Source organism: Ambystoma mexicanum, chromosome 1q, assembly GCF_040938575.1.
Source record: "Ambystoma mexicanum isolate Mex_15411 chromosome 1q, UKY_AmexF1_1, whole genome shotgun sequence".
NCBI classification, from domain to species: domain Eukaryota; kingdom Metazoa; phylum Chordata; class Amphibia; order Caudata; family Ambystomatidae; genus Ambystoma; species Ambystoma mexicanum.
Genome location: NC_090922.1, coordinates 575289366 through 575309439, shown reverse-complemented (window position 1 = coordinate 575309439; position 20074 = coordinate 575289366). Strand labels below are relative to the sequence as shown.

The following is a 20074-nucleotide window of genomic DNA, read 5'->3' as shown; positions in this document are numbered from 1 at the left end:
TGTGAGCTGACCCTTTTGTGTGCCCAGCTGCGTACCGCTGTGCCTCCTGGTTGTCCCGGTGTTCTCTAAGCGATGGTCCCTTCTTGACACACATGCTAGTCTGTATGGCCAGCAGGTCAATTCTGCTGCATTGCACGGATTTCGCGAGGCCCAGTTTGTATGTGGGAAGATCTGTACAACTGCTATCACACAGCAGACCCAACGATCCTCCGTTTCTGTGTGTTTAGTCCATACGTAACGGCAGGAATTGTCCGATGTGCTCTTTGGGCGTATGCAGGCTGACCCGTTTTGTACTTAGCTGCGCACTAGTGTTCCTCCCGTTTGTCCCAGTGTTCTATGAGCGATGGTCCCTTCTTGACACACAGCGTCCTGTGCAATTCCGTATGGCCAGCAGGTCAGCCCTGCCACACCACATGGACACTGCGTGGCTCAAGGTGTGTGTGTGTGTGGGAAGGTCTGTCTAATTGCTATCACACAGCCGTCCCAACGATCCTCCGTTTCGGCGTGTTCGGTCTTTATGTAATGGCAGGAGTTCTTGGGGGGGAGGAGTCTCAGCCCCCACCCGTCGCCCACAGAAGGGGGATCTTATTCGGCATGCTTGATGCCTGCTTTTGGTGCCTTTCTGAGTGCTTCGGTGGTGCGGCTGTGTCCTCGAGCGAACCGCACACCAACCTGAATCGGCCAAGTTGTGTAGCCTGGTGGGGGCTGCCTTTGCCTACCAGAGTCTTGAGTATTCACAACGCTGCTCTCCGATCAGGCCGAGGGAGCACACCGTGATGTGGCGTATATGGCAACCAGGAGACTTGCTGCTGTGCTGAAGCCCGCTCTGGCGCCCCTGGCCGAGGCGCAGACCTTAGTTGTTGAAGTCACCCACGATCTGTGCACAGCACCTCGGTGATCGTAGCCCAGAGTCAGCTCGGTGTCAGCGGTTCCTCCCTCTCACTGGCTCTACCCGCTTAGATAGGATCACTGAATGCCCAGCCTGTGGGTTTCCTGCAGGCAGTTTGGGATTCCAGGGTGCTTGCAGGCTGTCCTGCCTTCACTCCAGGGTGTCGGGTGAAGCAGTTCCATGGCCCGGGTCCCCAGAGAGATCCCCCAGTGTGAACAGCGCCGGTGTGGGCACCCGGCGGGCTCCCGCCGTATTCCCTCCACCAGCCACGGTGCCAGTCATCTCACGGCCCGCTGTGTCTGTCATCCGGGGTTGTTTGTTCCGAGGCTCCTTCCCCCTCCGCTGCTACTTTTCACGGACTCCTCTTCTGCCAGCCTTCACATCCAGGGAGAGGAGCACAGACGTGCGTCAGAGGTTCTTCCTTTCCACCCTCTCGCCGTGCCTGTGCCGTTCGCAGGCGAGTACTCGGGCACGGTTCCGGGGTCTAATTACTGTTTTTTATCGGGATGAACCTAGACACGAAAATACTTGGCAAAGTCATAGCCAACAGATTACTGAAGGAGACCTCAAACCTGGTCCCTCAGGATCAGTGTAGTTTCGTGTGGGGGAGGAATATGACAATGAATTTGCAGTGGCACCACCAATAATAGAAAGGGTGCAGGGTGTGGAGGAGGAAATGGCTGTGGTTTCTTTGGATGCAGTCAAGCATTTGACTTGGTAGAGTGGGATTGGCTGTTTCAGGTTCGCAAAGGTATGGGATAGGTCTGACTATGATGATGAAGTGTATCCAATTATTGTACCGAGAGCCGTTTGCAAGGGTGAAAACTACCAGGTCTCATACAGATGAAAGATTGAGAGGGGCACGCTACAGGGTTGCCCTCTGTACCCCATCCTGTTTGCACTGATATTGGGGCCCTTGGCAGGCTTCTTCAGGGAACAATTAAAGGATGTGGATATTGATAGATGGAAAACCACACATGATTTCCCTGTACGCAGATGATGCCCTTCTGTACAGACAGTACACACAGTTACATTTCCCTCATATGTTGGAAGTATTGGGACATCTGGGGAAACTATCTGGTTTTCGGATTAACTGGGAAGAATTGGCGGTCTTTCCACTGGGCTCTCTTAAAGGGAGCTCAGAAGGGGAATTAGCAGAGGTAGGAATGCAATGGGAGACAGAATCCTTCAGGTATTTAGGTAAACAGATACATTACACTACAGCGGATACATTTCAGTACAACAAGGGCAGGGCACTGACCACCATAGAGGACAGAATAGTATTTTGGAAGAAACTTCCTGTCACCAATGGGCAGGATAGTGATATGAAAAATGGTTGTTCTACCCAGGTGGCTCTATTTATTCGCTAACATCCCATATATGATCATGCCACTCTTTTTTAAAGCACTAGACAGCAAACAGTTTGAATTTCTGTGGGCAGAGGGAAGATGTAGGGTAGAACATAGCACGTTATGCAGGACCCATCAAGTTTGAGGACTCGCTGTCCCTGGCTTTGAGTTATACTTCTTAGAATCACAACTACAGCATGCAGTAAGAATGGATGTCAGGGATGCTGGGACAGACAGATTGCTATTGTGGAGACCTCAGAGATATCACACACGGATGGATCTACTTTAGAGAGAAGTGGGGGGACCGATTACGCCATGTATTATACGGGTGATTTAACAGGTGTAGAAGAGAACATGCATTAAATTATAAATAAGCGAGGACCACAGTCCCAATATACGCTGGAGGGCAGATGCTAAGATAGCAGCGGGGTAATTGGAGATGCCAAATGCACTACTGCATGGTGTCTGAAGATAGGAGACCTATTTGAAGGCAGGTGCTTAATGCCCTTCACAGAGTGTGCTGAGAAATTCTGGATGTCAAGGGCAGTTCCTAAATTTCACAAGACTGATCATGTTTCTAATGGCAAAATGGGCCTCTATACCAGAGGAACCCCAATTACTCCAATGCATCATTCTATACTGACCATAGGCACTGAACAAACAATATCAAGGTTATATATGGTCGATAAATGAGTACCAATTTCATTGGGTGATATTGTATGTCCATATATGTGCTCTGTAAAGCGCTTTGGATTAAGGTGCTATATAAATAACACATCATTTTCATTATATACGGCACTGCAGGACAGCTGAACCTTGTCTCAACTGAAGCTGAAAAAGAAGTGGGAAAGGGACATGGAGAAGACATTTGAGGAAAACACATGGTCTAAAATATGCTTTCAGACCAGTAAAGTGTCTAGGATTCAATTCAACATTTTATATCGTGTCTATATGACCCGCCAGAAACTACACATGATAAAGCTGAATAATCCAGAAGGAGGTCCTCGGTGCAGCCGAGACATAGCAGGGCTTTGGCATATTGTGTTGGAGTGCCCAATAATACAGGACTTCTGGCACAGAGTAATCACCAAGATAAATGGTCTTATGGGGGCAGTACGTATGTTCTCCTAAGATATGCTTGTTGGGGGATCCTACCAGGAGTGGAAAAAAAAGAGGTCGTAGAAATAAAATAGCTGCCGTTTGGGGGCATGGCTTGGCGCCATGACGGTCGGTCTGGCTCTGTAAGAGCTCTCGGCTGAGGCCACGCGTCCAATGAAATATGCCCCAGTGAAAGTGTTCACCCTGCGGATATCTTCGGCGATTCCAGCTGTGGAAGGGCTGCCGCACATAACTGCCAACTTTCAGCCCTCAAGACTGCTTGGGACGCAAGGTTCGGGAAGAGTTTTGCCTGGAGAGGGCTGCAGCGAGTGTAGCGCATACAAAATGGCAGGTGTAGTACCGGCGGGAGAGCCCAGCGGAGATGATTGCCCGGAGAACCACTGATGGCTGAACCCTAATCAACCCAAAGGCCCCCGCTCATCTGAGACATCCATGCTGTCAGCTGCCCACAACACTGAACTCGGGTGCCCGCGTCCTCTAGAGCTCCGCCGGGCTGCCTCCACTGAGTTGTTCTAACCCCAGCAGCATAGGTCACCATTGCTCGAGGCGACTGGCTTGCTATCTCCAGCGGAGAGGGTGACGCGCGGATCCCACGACAGCAGACTCCTGCAGCAGGAGCGCAGGGAAGACACCCAAATGACTCCTGGTCCCGCTCCTACCCCGCCGGTAGTAATTCCAACTGCGACGGGGGTCCACTCACCAACTCGGCTGCCGGTCCTCCCCATACCACGTCGGCCACCCACAGTAATCCAGGGGAGCTCCTGCTGCCGCACCCACGAAACTCGGAACTGGCAGGCGGAGTGAATAACCCGAACGGCACTGAGAGCGGGGCCTCTCTTCTCCATCAACACCCCGATTCCCCCTACATCTGCATCTCTAGCTCGGCAGCCCCACACCCAAGCCAGGATGCCTGGAGTTGGTGTAAGGAGGCGACGTAGAAGCGCAGGCTCTTCACTATTCACGCTGAGAAGGGGACGGTCGGCCCTAGTACCCGCACAAGCTCAGAGCCGCCGTATAAGGTAGGGCGGCATCTGCCGCACCTTTAACTGAAATCTTCCAGATACCGGGGGTCAGGACAGAGCATCCCCCTGGTGCCACTTAGCCTAGCAGACACCCTGCAGTGCACTCCATAACTGGCAGCAATCAGGGGGCAATTCCCTGCTGCTGCGGACAGCTCCAAAGACCCTGCGGGACCCAGGCAACCGCCATTGGGGCGCCCGCCGTCCCAACTCAGCGAGCCCCCACATCAATGCACAGTGCAATTGCTGCAACCCCATCGGAGGACAGGCATTCTCCCCTCCCACTCCCCTGGAAGGCCCCATCTGATTGCAGCCATCTAAGCACCTCCAGAAGGGGTTCCAAGGAGGGATCCTGGTGCCCTCTGCTGCCGTGGGGGCCCCCCAACACAGAACCTCTCCCTCCGCGAAGCAGCCAATCTGGTCCTCAGGCGACAAAGTGACCCCAACCACTGTGTTCTGCCCCAGCCCCTTGTAGGGCGAAGAGGAGCCGGCAGACCCAGCAACTATGCAAGCACTCCAACAACCTAAACTTTTCGATAGTGCCTGGGGGAACACTATAACCTAACGCCCTCATCAAGATCAGCTGGCAAGGAAGTAAGGGCGTAGACAGCTAGCTGTCTAGCAGAGTCTCAGGGCGAGTGGACTACAACTGCAGGATACTCTGAGTCCCATACCCCAGGAACAAAGGACAGGACATTAGCAACCCTGGGGGCCCCGTGATGGTGTTAAGACATGTAGAGCATAATGTCTAGAAACCCCAAGCGGACATTGCCACCTTGCTATCGACGACTATGGCAGAGAAGTCAAAGAGAGGAGAGCGTAGCGAAGACACATGCCCGGGCCCACTCAAAGAATCTGGCGCGACCAATCAGCACAAGCAATCACGGAAGGGGATCTTCAAGACATCCTATCTGCTATGACCAAGGAATACCAAAAAGGGACTTAAGAACTAAAAAGCAAAATTTCAACCCTAGACAAGCGGGTGGGGGGAAATTGAAACTAGAACAAAGGAAATCAAAACCAAACTGTACGAACAAAACTTCGAAATTGGGGAGGGGGTGGACAGACTCGCAGCGCTTGAGGCCAGGTGTGACACACTTGAGCTTTAACAGGAAGATACAGAAAATAGATCCAGGCGCAACAACATCCGCCTGCGGGGAATCCCCACTTCCATTCCTGACGAAGAACTAGGGCCTACGTTAATGACCTACTTCGCTTCATCCTAACTCTTCCAGACAGAGCCCCGTAGGAACTCCACAGAGTACACAGGACCAGAGCAAAGCAAAGTACACCCCCCTTCCCCTGATGTCCTGGTAAGGATGCATTTCTATAAAATCAAAGAAATCATGCGTGAGGCTAGAGGTTTGGCCCGCGAACACTTCAGAGACGTCGCAATATCCATGTACCAAGACCTAGCAGCAGCCACCCTAGCAAAGAGAAAAGCCCTGAAACCAATGGCGCAATGGCTGTGCGAAAGGAAGGTCACATATCATTGGGGATTCCCCACTGCTCTCTCCTTCACATGGGAAGGCAAGCTCTGCCACATTATTTCCCCCCCGAGAAGCGGAGCGCTTCATGAACCTGGAAGACTAGGTGGATGAATCTGACAAATCCACACCCAACCTGGAGGGAGGGCAGCAGGGACCCCCCAAAATCCTGGACCTGTGTTGAGCGCAGTCGCAGACTGTGCGATCCCCCTGCTAAAAATAAGAACAATCGCTGAGAGGGAAGACCGCCCCCGTGCACCTAGGACCATTGAGATCTCCAGTTCCCAGCACTCCTAAAGACTACCTGGAACGGAGGGCACCTCAAGGGAACGGCAAAAGACAAAAATGTGTAAATTCTTCAAGCTCACCAGCCGGCCTACCACATAACGGGCACTACACACTTCAGCACCCGGAAGAAGCCAGGAGGCCCAGGCTCCTATAGGAACTCCTGCGGTTTCGAAATCCAGGAAAGCTCGAGCCGTAACCCTTTCCCGTTTCACTGGATGAACAAGAGGCACTGTTGCCTCCATCCGAGTTGGCGCGCTGGTCCGGCCTTCTGCCCGGTTGGCTGAAGGCTGGTCCGGAAGTTCTGTCATTTGTTTTGGGGGGGGGGGTGTAGGGACGTCCCGGGAGGGGGGGATCCTGGAGAGAGGGGGACAGCAGACAGAAAGAATGCAAGGCGAAACTGATCTACCACCAATGGAGACACCAGAGCAAACCACCCTAGGCTCAAACGATGGTATCCCAAGATAAAATACTCACCATAACGACCTGGAATGTGCAAGGCCTGAACGCCCCAAGGAAGCGAAAACTAGTGGAACACAAACTCGCTCAACTTGTGTCCGACATCGTCTGCGTTCAGGAAACACACCTCATTGCATCAGACGAAAAGCGGATAAACTTCCGACTTTACCCGAAATGCCACTTTGCCTCAGCAAACCAAAACAAAAAGAGGGGTTGCGTTTTACTCAGCCGCAACTTGCCGCTAACTCAGATCACAGTCAAGAGGGATCTAGAGGGGCGGTACCTGCCAGAAGGGTGATGGGTAGAACTACCCATCACCCTTCTGGCCCTCTACAGTCCAAACGAGGTGCATGGCCTTTTCCTCCGCAACCTCTTACCAGTCATAGCAACATTCGCCAAACGTCATCTTCTAATCAGGGGCGATTTTAACCTCCCTCCGGACCCAAACCTAGACAAAACACTTCTGCTATCAAGTGAAGATTTCATCAAAGCCCTAGCCATGGCCGAATTCCTAAGGGAACCATTGACATATGGAGATTACGAAATCAAGGAGCGAAGGACTATACATTTTTCTCGCACGTCCACAAAGGATACTCGCGGTTCGACCTGCTACTGGTTGCAAGCACACTCGCCCCTTGTGTGGTGGACATCCAAATTGGGCATATCGCTGTTTCGGACCACGCTCCAGTCACCATGAGCCAAGACCCTCCAAAGACAATGGAAGATACAAGACCAGATCCTGCCAGATATAGCCATTAGCGCAGAACTGGCTGAAACGCTCACAAACTACTTCAAGGAGAACACGACCCAAGAAACTTCTATGGCAACCGTTTGGGATGCAATGAAACCAGTCATCCAGGGAGCCGCAATGGACGACAAGCAAGGCTATGTTGACAAAACCAACTGCAACAAGCCATGCTGGAGAAGAAGGTAGTGGAAATGGAGAGCAGCCTCAAAAAGCGCCCAAACAAAACAACAGGACGAGAACTCAAAAGAGCCAAAGCGGCACTGGAGATGCACCTGGCAAACCGGGCAGCCAGAGCTTTGACTTACACCAAACAATTTTACTACCTCAACAGCAACAAAGCAAACCGCCTCCTGGCGCACAAACTGAAGAAGCTGCAACCAAGGAACCACATCCAGTGCCTGGCTGACAGAGCCGGCAATCTGCACCACACAGAGGCAGAGAAATTTGATTTAATGACACAACACCACGGGGAAATTATGACTGGGCCCCCAACAGCTGCGCCGATCCTATCACAATTCCTGGCCTCTGTCCCAAAAGTGCCATTGCACCCGTCACTAGGAGCCCTGGAACAGCCAATAACGGTGGAAGAAGTGGAAGACACGATCCGCTCCCTGAAAAACACGATCCCGGGACGAGATGGACTTTCAACGCAATTTTATAAGAAGTTCGCCTACATCCTGACGCCACAACTGGCGAACTTATTCAACTCGTTCCTATCAACGGGCTCCACCGCCGCCTCCATGGAGGAGTCAATAACGGTCCTCATACCAAAGCCGGGAAAGGCTGCGCACAATGCGCATTATACAGACCCATAACGCTACTAAACAACGATGCTAAGCTATTAGCTAAAATCCTGCCGAACAGACTAGCCCCAATCCTCCCTGACATAATCCATCCAGACCAAACGGGTTGCATTCATGGCCAAAGTACCCAGGACAACCTCCGAAGAACCATAAACATAATCGAGTCGGCAAACAGGACGGGTTCATAGATGGTCGTCCTCTCAATGGACGCACACAAAGCGTTTGACATGTTGGACTGGAGAAACCTTACTCCACTACAGATTCGGTCCGAACTTCATAAAATGGGCACTAGCTAACTACCAGCATCCCTCCACGAGCCTGAGACTGAATGGGGCCGGATCAGAAAAAATCACTATCACCAGAGTCACCAGACAGGGATGCCCTTTTTCCCCACTTATATTTGCGCTCTCCAAGGAGCCTTTCTCCAGCAGGATTCGCCGCAACCTGGCAATTCATGGTCTGGAAGTCAAGGGAGAATCCTACAAAACAGCTTTATACGCTGACGACATGAAGCCTCTGGGTTTACAGTAAACATCTCCAAATCTATAGCAATGGGCATTAATGTGCTGGGAAAACTCAAGGAAAGGTTGCAAGCCATAAATCTGATCCCCTGGGCAAAGTCGCAGATTAATTACCTGGGGGTTCAGATCCCAAATAAAACTGGAAAAAAATACAAAGTAAACTTCCCCCCGCTGCTCAAAGAGTTAAGAAATGACCTAGGGCGCTGGCAAAAGCAAGAAATCTCCTGGTTCGGGCGCATCACAGCGCTAAAGATGAATTTGACCCCGAGGCTACTCTATTTCGGCCTAGCCCTTCCAGTAACCATCCGGAAGAAAGCTCTCCAGAAACTGCAGTGAGACATCCTGAAATATGTCTGGGAAGGAAAGAAATTGCGAATTCTGAAGCGCATCATGCTCCGGGGCTCTGCGACGGGCAGCCTATGGGTCCCTGATGTGGCTAGGTACATCCTTGCAGCTCAGCTCTCCCAGGCCTTCGCTTGGAAGATAACCACCAATCGCCCCCGATGGTTGAAACTGTAGGAAGACTGGTGCAAGACCCTGATAGAAGCACTACCACACATGAAAGAGCTCAGCAATATAGGCCCACTGCCAGCGACTAGGAACACAGTGACAAGCTGGAAAAAGGCAGCACACCTATGGAGGTGTAGGAGCACGACAGGACCATTCTCGTCGATCTGGGACAACCCAGATTTCTCCCTAGGCATTGCACCAAACAACTTCAATAAATGGAAGGGGGCGGGTTGAGAATCATGGCTGACTTCTCCGATAACGGCAACCTGCTGAACTTCAAAGCCTGTAAAACCAAAGTCCAAGTCCCAGAGACAGAGAGGTTCCGTTACACACAGCTCAGGCACTGGCTATCGAGTGAGTCTGCTACGAAACACGGCAACAGAGATCTAACAGCCCTAGAACGAACACTTAAAGCGAGCCCCCTTAAGGGGAAAATATCTACGCTATGCAAACTATTGGACAGAACGGACCCGACTAAAAAAGAGCCCTACATGCTGAAGTGGGAAAAAGACATAGTCAGAGCCATCGAACCGGAGGAATAGAGCCTAATTGTCATGACCCTTGCCCCTGGCCCTCACTGGCAAGTCAGCCTTCCAGTTAGGGCCAGGTCAAAGGCCTTAAAACCTCATCCAAGACTCTCTTGGAGTCAGTTCTGGCGCCTTTGGCGCCAGCCTCATAACCATCATGAAGACCAACATTAGAATGGGACTATTTACTTGGGACTATTTAACTTGGGGGGGGGGTTCAGCCAACATGGAGGCACACACATAGCTCAGTTACAAGGAACTGAGCTATTCGTTCTAGTCTTTTGGGTGTGGCAGGCCTGGGACTACTTTACCTGGACTACTTTGGATGTGGCAGGCCTGGGACTATTTTACCTGGACTACTTTACCCGAGACTATTTAAACCGCACCCAAACAGCAGAACATGCTTTGCGTTATTCTGCTGTGGGCAGCGTAACGCTCACCATGTCCAGTTCTTAGATGCCAGCTTACCTAAAACCAAGGACCTGCAGATAGAGAAAGAACAATACGAAACTTACCTGGAACAGTATCCTGTTTTCAATCCATCAGCGACTTCATTTTCACCCACCTGAAGGTACGAACTCCATCCGCATGCATCCTGGAATACCATAACCTGGAAAGAGGAGAAAGAAAGACAGCATTAGTAAGCGTTTACTCACGTTTCTTCCCGAAAGAAGAAAGCCACACAATTCTTACCTGGGTAGTCATCTCCTGGTCAGTATCATTGCTGGAACATTACGGCGCTCGGCGAGGAACATCGCAACCTGCAAGGAGAGAAAAGACACAAGTTAGCAATATAAAAGGCGAAACAGCGCTGCGCATCACGCATTACTCACCGGACAGCATCGCGCACACCGCGTTTTTTTGCCTACCGGCCCATGCTCATCTTCAAACTGAATGACAACACCAAAATACCTTTCCATAACTAAAAGGAAAGAAGCAAGACATTATTATTCGAACTAAGAGGAACATAAGAACTGCATATAAAGACTGTAAAGCAGCAAACCTACGGAGTCGCAGCAGGCCTGGATTCCCACAGGGGGGCTTGCACCAGTGAAGTAACTTGGTCGCTGCTCGCCCCCCACATCTACGCACCCCTGCCACGGGGAACAGGACGAAGAATCCACCTTTTACAATATTAAGGTGAGGAGAGGGCCCAAGGGGGAGGAAGGAGTTGAGGCCAAGGGAGGTGGGAAAACATAAAGACAATCTGGTATTTAATCCAGCTCTCCTATATTGCAGTCCCATCTTTAATCAGAGACCTTACCACGGGACCGGGAGAGTGCAAATCATCCAACTAGGGCTGGGTGGCATCCCTGTGGATACCAGGTGAGCGTACCAACATTTGGTCTCGAGCACACAAAAGCTCAAAATGTACTACAAACAAAGAAGGAGCATATAAGGTGTGCTACAGATGGTACTGCACCCCAGATATCCTGAACAAATGCAACCCGGCCATCTCCCCACAATGCTGGAGGGATGCCCCGACCTGGGTTCGCTGTTCCACCTCTTCTGGTCATGCCCGAAAGCCACCCAATTTTGGAAGAATGTCCTAGAACAAATCAAATTAATCATAGGCCTCACAATTCCATGGGACCCGAGAATTGTTCTTCTTGGAGCCACGGGGGAAGGCCAATTTCCACTAACAGGCCGCATGGCGGACCTATGCTCTCACCTCCTAACAGCCACAAAGATCTCAATTGCCAGACTTTGGAAAAATCCTGAAGGCCCAGCCACACAAATTTGGTGGCCCAAGTGCTGGGAAATAATTGCAGCGGACAAAATCACGGCCGTCAGATTTGGTAATAAACCCAAATTCGACCAGACCTAGGCTCCTTTCCTGGACTACACACAGCAATTTCCAGGAGTGGCGAGACAACCTCCTACCCTTCGCTGGATCGGGAACCTAGATTGAAAGGGCAAGCTGGAGAGTTTGAAGCAGCGGGCCAACACAGCCATAGCAGAATCTTTAGCCACAATGCACCCCACATTCCAGACCCCGAACCTCAGCGGATTCCCACCCTGGACCAAGACTGCATCTAGACAAACTATGGTGTTCCTCCCCTTGGACTAAGATAACTGTGAAAGACTCAATCTCCCCGCTCCTCTCCTCGCCCCACTGCCCCCCTCTCCCAAGGACATTTTCTGTTATTTGCGTTATTAAGTTCTTGTTTCGTTCTTCTTTTGGCTTCATGCAAGCCCTAAGTAATGTTATGCCTATGTCTTACTGGAAAGCTTGAATGTACAAAACCCAATAAAAATAAATCTGGAGAAACAAAAAATAGCTGCCTTTTTATTTCTGTAAGCAAGACACTGAATGGCCATCTCTTGTAAATGCCCAAAAGGTCCCTTATTGAATCAATGGTTGCAGGATTTGCAGAGGTGGGTGGCAGCCGGGAAATGGGTATTGAATGAACGAAGGAGGGGGGAAGCGACTGACCTGGAGTTGGATTGGGGCACAGTCCTTAAAGATTTACAACCCTTTTCTAATGATTTGCCACCCTGAAGATGTAAGAGGGGAATGTCAACTGGGATTTATGACTAAGGGGTCACAAACAGGGGGCAACAAGCTAATAGATGCTGTAAAGGACATTGAAAACTCAGACTCAATTACCACTAACGGTTGATAGATAATATGTATGCTGATTTACATGCGGGTGAGGGCTGGAAAGGGGGCAGGCAGGGGATAATGGTGTTGGAATTGGTTGGACTATTTCTCGTGTTATCTGTTCTCATTCTAAATACCACATTTAAAAAAAAAACCTTTAAAAAAACACTTTTGCCATGTATGGTATAGAAGGGTCAATAATCCCACGGTGCATTTCCCTAGTGTACTCAATGCGTTGCCCTTCTCAAAATGAATGTGGAGAAATCATGCATGCAAATTATCTAAAATACTCAGGGTTCGAAATTGCCAGGAGCTGGGAGCCATTTAGCTCCTGGTAATAGCCAAGTGGAGCCTGGTTAGCTTGACATCAACAGGTACCATAAGCTACTCTTGACTCCTCGGGCAAGAGGTGCCAAACACACATAGCAATGAGATATTCCCTGTGTAGTTTTGGAAATATGTTTACAGGAGTATGAAGGACATGCCTAAATGACATTTAAAGCATATTGTAGAATATGCAAATGGGCAACAAGTTAAAGTTTGCATTTTGCGCTTACATTATATTTGCTGTGGGCTGATTCCTGGTTCCCTAGAGGTAGCTCCTGCCTAACGGGTGATGCCCGATACCCAGGAGCTGCTTTTCGCTCCTGGTCAACAGATCCCAATATGACCCCGGAATACTGCATGTAATACTTCTGGGAATCTGGGAATCCACATATATTAGTGCTGGTATAGCTGTATTGAGGTGGATTCACAGAATTACAGCATGGCATAACCATTAAAAAAAGAAAATTGATCGACATAATACAGAGGCCCGTATGCCCTATATTCTCGAGCTGATCACCAAAGAGGCCTACCCCATGAAAATAAATATTCATATGTACAGTCTATTCGAGTGCATCTATGTTTTGGGATGAAGCATTATAAGGTTTAAGACTTCTATTGCATTTTCTTCTCAGCCGGCCGCTACATGGTATATTTAACTATCTGTCTAACTCTGCCTTCTGATAAGGAAGGCTACTTTCAGGCTCCTATGCCATCTCCTGTGGACCATGGCTTAAGACGAGAAGTGGATAGTCCCTGGACTGTTCCTATCTTCACCTACACGTCAATGTAATCATATTCACTCACAGTGAGAGACTCCTTAACTTCCTACACACCCGTCTGTGCATAGAGCAGGCATACAAATTTCAAATTGCAAGCTAACAGCAGGCCATAAAAAGTCATGTCACCTCAATTCCACACATACACACAGCACAACATGTCTTACTTGCAAGGCAGTGCTCAAGATAAGACTTCGAAGCAGGAGTATTTTACTCCCTATTTTTGAAGTTGTGAGGGAAATGATTTTTTAGGGGGTAAAAATACAGTGACCAATGAGTATTTTCTTAGCGAGTACAAATGTTTTAACTGTCAAATAGAAATGGGAATCTTTTAACTGTTAAATAGAAATGTTTTCGTAATAAACATTTCTTTGCACCTAGTTATCCATGCATATTAAAAGATGCATATTTATCTATTCAGATTAGGCAGTAATAATAGCAGTTTCTTCCAGTGGCACTACGTATACTACGATTCCAAACATATCCATGGAGCTCCGTGGGTGAAAGCAGGGGGACAGGCACCTTATTTGTAGCTTTCCTGCATTTGTTGAAAGTATTTTTACTCCCCATTTTTCTTTTTTTTCAGTCATTTTCTATTTTTAGGGAGTAAACGTGTCTGACACACCCCTTATCTGTAGAGCTGTTGCCAGGAATAAATTTTCAATAGCCAATGCCTAGTGGAGAGTGCAAAATGTGCACCCTGCAAAAATAATAATAGAAGCTTATAACCAGTGCTCCTATAGGCGTGCGCGCCCCTGTGTGTCTTGCCACCTAGTGAAAGAAGTAAACAGGCACAGAAAAAATGTGGTGGTGCTTAACCTAATGAAACAGCACTGTACCATGGTAAGATGTAAGAAATGGGTTGAGTTTAGTAAATTGCGATTAATATGGTATAGCAGGAGTAAATATGTGAAGTTGAAAGATTCTAGATGGCATAAAAGACACCTTTCTATCCTGTGTCTCCTGGGGTGTAAAATAGCAGAAGATTGTCGCAATTAGCAGGACTAGAGTCCCACTCGCCAAAGGTGCATTGCTGTTTGGCAGTAATATTAGGGAAATGCCACTGAAGGGTGCAAGTTGGGGTGGCTGAGGGAAGAACGGGTGGATTTTCAGTGTATACCCAAGCCGTATCATGTACTTGGTGGCCTCCCCTGACCCATAGAGCTCTTAGGTACCCCAGTCCCTAATCTGCACAAAGGTTACACCGTCACACAGGGTAAATGTAAATACCTGTTTGATCTGCAATGATGAATCTTCTATTTCTTAGTTGAATCAATCTGTGGCATGCCAGCATTTTCAAAGGATTCTATCCATAAATGTTGCTCTACGAAAAAAGAAAAAAAAACCATTAAAATATACGTGGAAAAATCTTAGTAGAAGTAAAGCCAGATTCTACTGTATCCTGCAATAATGCAGGCAGACCTGCACATCAGTCTGAGGGAAGTGATATTGGCTATATTAATATGAATGCACAAACATTCGGTTTTTGTTTTGTTTGTATAAAACTTATTATTATAATAACTTGATAAACATGACTCAAAAGTGCCACTTGTCATACCAAAAACAGAAACTCTCTAAGCTCACGCGCCACCATACTAATCAACACCCAATCAGCAGTCGCACACGCGCCTGAAATCTTAGACCTCATCAACTACCACAAAGTCACCAAAACTGGTTGACTCCAACCTCCTCCCAGACTTTCAATGTCTTCGTACCACCCGGTTATAATCAGGTATACAGCAGGAGTGACAGTCATAAACAAAAGTGACTGGCCATGTTTGCTTCAAAGCCGTTCCAACCTTACCACAATAGGAGATCACAGACCATCTTGACCGTCTCGATCTTGCACGAAAATTATCTTTTTTGGATGCTCAAATCTCCTTGGGACCCATCCAACCAATAGTGAAGGCCTCTTATCTGCAGCTGAATTGGTAGGACTACTTGAACATGTGGTCCCTGCCACTGTTTTTGTTTTTATTTGAAATTTGTAATGAAGGTTACCAGATATGCATAACACTAACACATTGTAGTCGTACGGATCAACAATGCAAGCTTCACCCTTGCCGCCCACCCCCCTCCGTCCCCAACAAAACAAACAATGGTTTTGTGCATCACACCCTTGCGGGCAGAGTGTCTCTATTTCTCAGTTGAGAACTGTGGAGCCATACAGATGCCCAAGTGTATCAGGCTTAGGTCTACTTTCATGTTTCCTGTTGGGAATTCCCTAAACTCCTTTGACCGTGCATCAATTAGCAGATCTTGGTTTTCCTTTTCCTTCCCCTCCGAGGATCATGTTATAATTATTTCTCTCCTTTCCCCTGCTTCTCAGATTGCCGTATCATGGTTTCTAGGCTTCCCAGCCGATCTAAAATACATCCCATCCTCACTTGCTTATAGCTGCGTTCCATTCCTCCCTGAACCGACTCATCTCGTTATTCACCACATCTGTCAGTTTGTCCATTAAATACTTATCGCTTAGTTTCTGCATCCATTCACTTTTGTTTGGAACTGTAGCACCCCTCCATTTCTGGGCAAGAGCCACCCTGCCCGCTCTTAGCATCGTTTCCCACATTCTCGGGTATCTGTAAGTGTCGGAAACCCTGGGGGGTGAGGCCCCAGTAATATCAGTAAGGGGTCAAGGGGGAGGGCCTCATCTGTGATCTCGGCCATCCACCCCAGTAGATTTTTCCAGCACAGTTGAATGTGGAGGCAGTGCCACCACATGTGTTCTCTCGAGCCCACCAAGCCATACCCCCTTGGACACAATGTGGATGACCCTGCAAACATTCAAGAGATATTCAGTGGGGTACCTATGCCACCCATCTATTCCTTTAAAGTTGTGTTCCATGGCTGCTGTAAAGAGGTTCCAGTGGAAAGCTATTTTATATATCCTCCCCCAAACCTCTTCAGAGGGTTAATCACCGGCTAGGTCATTCCAATATTTTTTAAACCTTGCCTGTTCGTTTTGTCGCTTGTATTCTGGGCTTTGTAAAGATAGGACACAATTCCTCTCCTCGTTTGGGAGGTATCTAGAACTTTTTCGAATGGTGTGAGCGGGCGTCTTACCTTTTCACCCAATCTAGGGTCGGTCAGGATTCCCTTCAGGCGTAGGCATTCAAATATGGTAATCTTTTTGCCACATAGTACCTCTGCCACTGATACGTAGACTAGGAACATCTCATCCCTGAACAGCTGTCCTACCCTTTCCAATCCCCTCTCAGACCACGCTTGCGCGTTGCGGAAGCCCTTGTCTCCCAGTCTTATGTCAGGTTCCCAAACTGATGACATTGGGCAAGGCCATGTGGACAGGTTCTTTGAGTGTCTTCCCCTCTCCAAAGAGACCACAGCACTCTCAGGCTTGGGTGGTCTTTTAGCCTATTCGATATGCTCGTGTATAGGGCCCGAAGTAAGTCCCTTACTTGGGCTGGGTGCGTATCCATATCCTCTATGTAGGTCCAATATGTCCCCAGAAGATCTCGCATATTTTCTAGGATCACTCTCAGTTGGGCTGTCTTCCAGTATAGGGCAAAATCTGGGAGGCCAAAGCCTCCCTCTTCCCTCGGCAAGGTGAGGGTGGATCATTTGATCCTTGTGGTCTTATTCTCCCAGACAAACCTCTGTACACTGCGATGAAGGTCTGAGAATAAGGGCTATGGTATTCTTGTGGGTAGGGCCGTAAACAGACATAGAAGTCGAGGAAGGATGTTCATTTTTATCGCTGTCATGCGTCCGTACCAGGATAATATCATAGTACCCCACTGTTTAAAGTTGGCTTTTATGGTCACTATCAGCGGCTCGAGGTTAAGTGTTGCAAGTATTGATAGGTTCCATGGGAGCTGTAGCCTTAGGAATGTGATAGCTGATTTTTCCACTATTACCCCTACATTCGGTTTCTCTGGTCTATGTCTGGGTCGACTGCTCGGAGCGGCATCAGGACCGACTTGGATTTATTAATGTGTCGGCCCGAGAAGGCGTCAAAGGTGTCGATGAGTGTGAATAGGGCTGGGAGCGATGAAGATGTGTCCATGGGGTACCCCAGTATGTTGCCTGCAAATAGAGAGAGCTTGAACTCTACTTCCCCTCTCTGGATACCCTTTATGCTATGGTGGTTCCTTATTGCTATTGCCAGGGGTTCCATAGTGAGCGCGTACAGTAAGGGGGATAAAGGGCACCCCTGTCTTGCTCCCCTAGTGAGCCGGAAAGAATCTGTCAGTTCCCCGTTAACCTGCATCCGTGCACTTGGCGATTTATATAGTGCCGCCACCCATTTCCGAATGTTTTCCCCTAATCCCATTTTTTCCAGGAGGATAGTCTTGTAGCTCCATTCCACCCTATCGAAGGCCTTCTCCGAATCGACCAAGATGAGGCACGCATCCAATTTCGGTCTGTCTCGCAAAGTGCATTAGGCTGATCGTCTTCCGAATATTGTCTGATCCCTGGCGACCAATGATGAAGCTGACCTGTCACTATGGACCAAGGAGACCATGACCCCTTGCAACCTTTTGTCCAATATTTTCACAAATATTTTCACGTCTGTGTTGAGTAGGGAGATTGGTTGGTAGGTGTACTGCGCTGGGTCATTACCCTCTTTTGGTAGTAGCATTTTAATGGCCCCCAACATGGTCTCTGGAAGTATCCCTCTGGGAGGAAAAGAGGAGTGGGGGCACGGAGACTTTATATTTTGTCCGCGGGGCCCGGGAGACTACAATTCCCATGAAGCAATGGGAATGATGGGTGCGAGCGCGTGCGCACAAGCAACACTGCCTACAAAGCCCCTACCCGGTACGTGCTGCTTGTTGGTGATTTTGGCATCTGTCACGGGGCAGAGGAGTGTGGGCAGGACTACGGGATGTCAGCAGGACGGTGAGCGCACACGAATGGGGAACGGAGAAGGCACCAGAAGAATTTCCCCCCTTGTGCGCCAAGTCAGCGCTCAGACCGCGGGTTCGTCCCGCTCAAGGCCTGATCTTCAACACCTGGGGAGGTGGCAGTCGCCCCTCAGACCTCAGTGCTCCATGTTGGGTGTCTTGCTGTGCGGGTGGGGAGGACACGCGGGGGAAGGAAACACGGCTGGAATAAAGACTGGCAAACTCTTAAGCTAAACGGGAATATTTCATCTAGCATACAAAACGTTCCCTTTCTTGTTGCTCACCAAGTCAAAAATGGAACGCTCTAAGTAGCGAACGTGGTTAGGACAGGGGCTAAGGACACTGCAATGTTCACTGAGTGCGATAACAGTTCTTCCTTGCTTACTGCTATGCTCTGCCATGTTTTTCTGTGTTTAACAAGCACTTTTGTGCTAAAAAAGTACGCTCTTGTCTCTTATACATGTGGTAATGGTAATGTTTATTTGTAAAGCGCCTATACAGAGGCAGTGTTTCAAAGCGCTCAAGGAGGGTGGGAACACGAGGAAAAAAACCACAGTCGCTCAGAGCTCTTGAAATTCTGTGACGATACGGTCTACACAGGCAGAGTAAGTGATATGATACAATTAACAGTTTAGATACAGCAAATAGGCCTGGCAGTGATTATGCAGGTTTTTTCAAGTGCACATTAAGGGGCGAAGACAAGGGAGACAGACAGACGATCTTCAGGCAGGGCTGCATTCAGATCGTGCAAGTGCAGGACGGGCAAGGGAGGGGGTCCAACTGAACCCAGTCAGTAGAGACTGGGTTGAGTGTTGAGAGAGAGCACTCTAGGATTTAATGCAGTGAGGTGGGTGGGGTGCAGAGCCCTGAGGCAAGGGGATGCCATGGACCGGTGAGACTCTGAAAAAAGTTTCCGGAACTTAAGAAGATCAGGCTCAAGGCGGAGGGTGACAGGGAGGCTATTACAGAGGGAGGCGCCTGCTGAGGATAATGATCTCCCTCCAAATCTCTGCTTGGAGAACCGGCTCGATCGCAGAAGGTTGGAGGTAGATGAGCAGAGGGCTCAAGAGGGACAGTATTTAGGTAGGCAACGTTGCAGGTAAGTAGGTCCCAGGCCCCAGACAGCTTTGTGGATAATGTAGTATCTTGAATTTGATCCTTGCCCATGTACTGCTTATGTAGAAGCTTGTTCAGGTTTCCCTGGTGTTATGTTGTTTGTTTAGTTGTTTGCTAGTTATGTCATGGTTTATTGTATGTTTGCTTCTTCTTGTGAGCATAGTGCTAAATCAAGAAGGAGGGTGCTCAAACTGATCAAGGGAGTGAACACAGGTATTAGGAGCTTAGGCGAAAACAGGAGAATTCAAATGTGTTTCAATACGTGTTGTATGTACCTTTCCTTGCTTCCCCAATACCCATCCACTATGCAAGATCCTTACCCTCATTCCATTTACCCTAACCACCCCTTCCCTATCCACAACTTCTCCCTAACCCTCTTCCCCCCATTGGCTGCCTCGAGTTAACCTGTTATACTAAATCAGGATCCCGTGCCAACCAAGGTGGGAGGGGTCTACTGCATTTGGCTTCTGTAGTCAGGAAGGAGTTGTGAGATACTCCATGGGTGTGACACCCTCCCTCTAGGACCGGGTTGAAAACTTTCACCAAGTGTGAGGCCAGGATGCACCGATTACCCATCCTCGCCCGGTGTTGTGCTCCCCTTCATCGTCTTGATTGCTTGGGTGACTTCCTCTTCCGTCACTGTAGCTTCCAGTTCGGAAGCAGCCT

General features: G+C 49.0%; 1 long non-coding RNA gene across 1 annotated transcript in view; it reads right to left on the bottom strand.

Moving 5' to 3' along the window:
- LOC138532508 (uncharacterized) overlaps positions 1-20074 on the bottom strand; it is a 262327-nt gene that overhangs the window by 220135 nt on the left and 22118 nt on the right. The window contains exon 2 of the long non-coding RNA XR_011284857.1: positions 14655-14748. This is a non-coding gene — a long non-coding RNA (uncharacterized lncRNA). The remainder of the gene's footprint in view (positions 1-14654; positions 14749-20074) is intronic.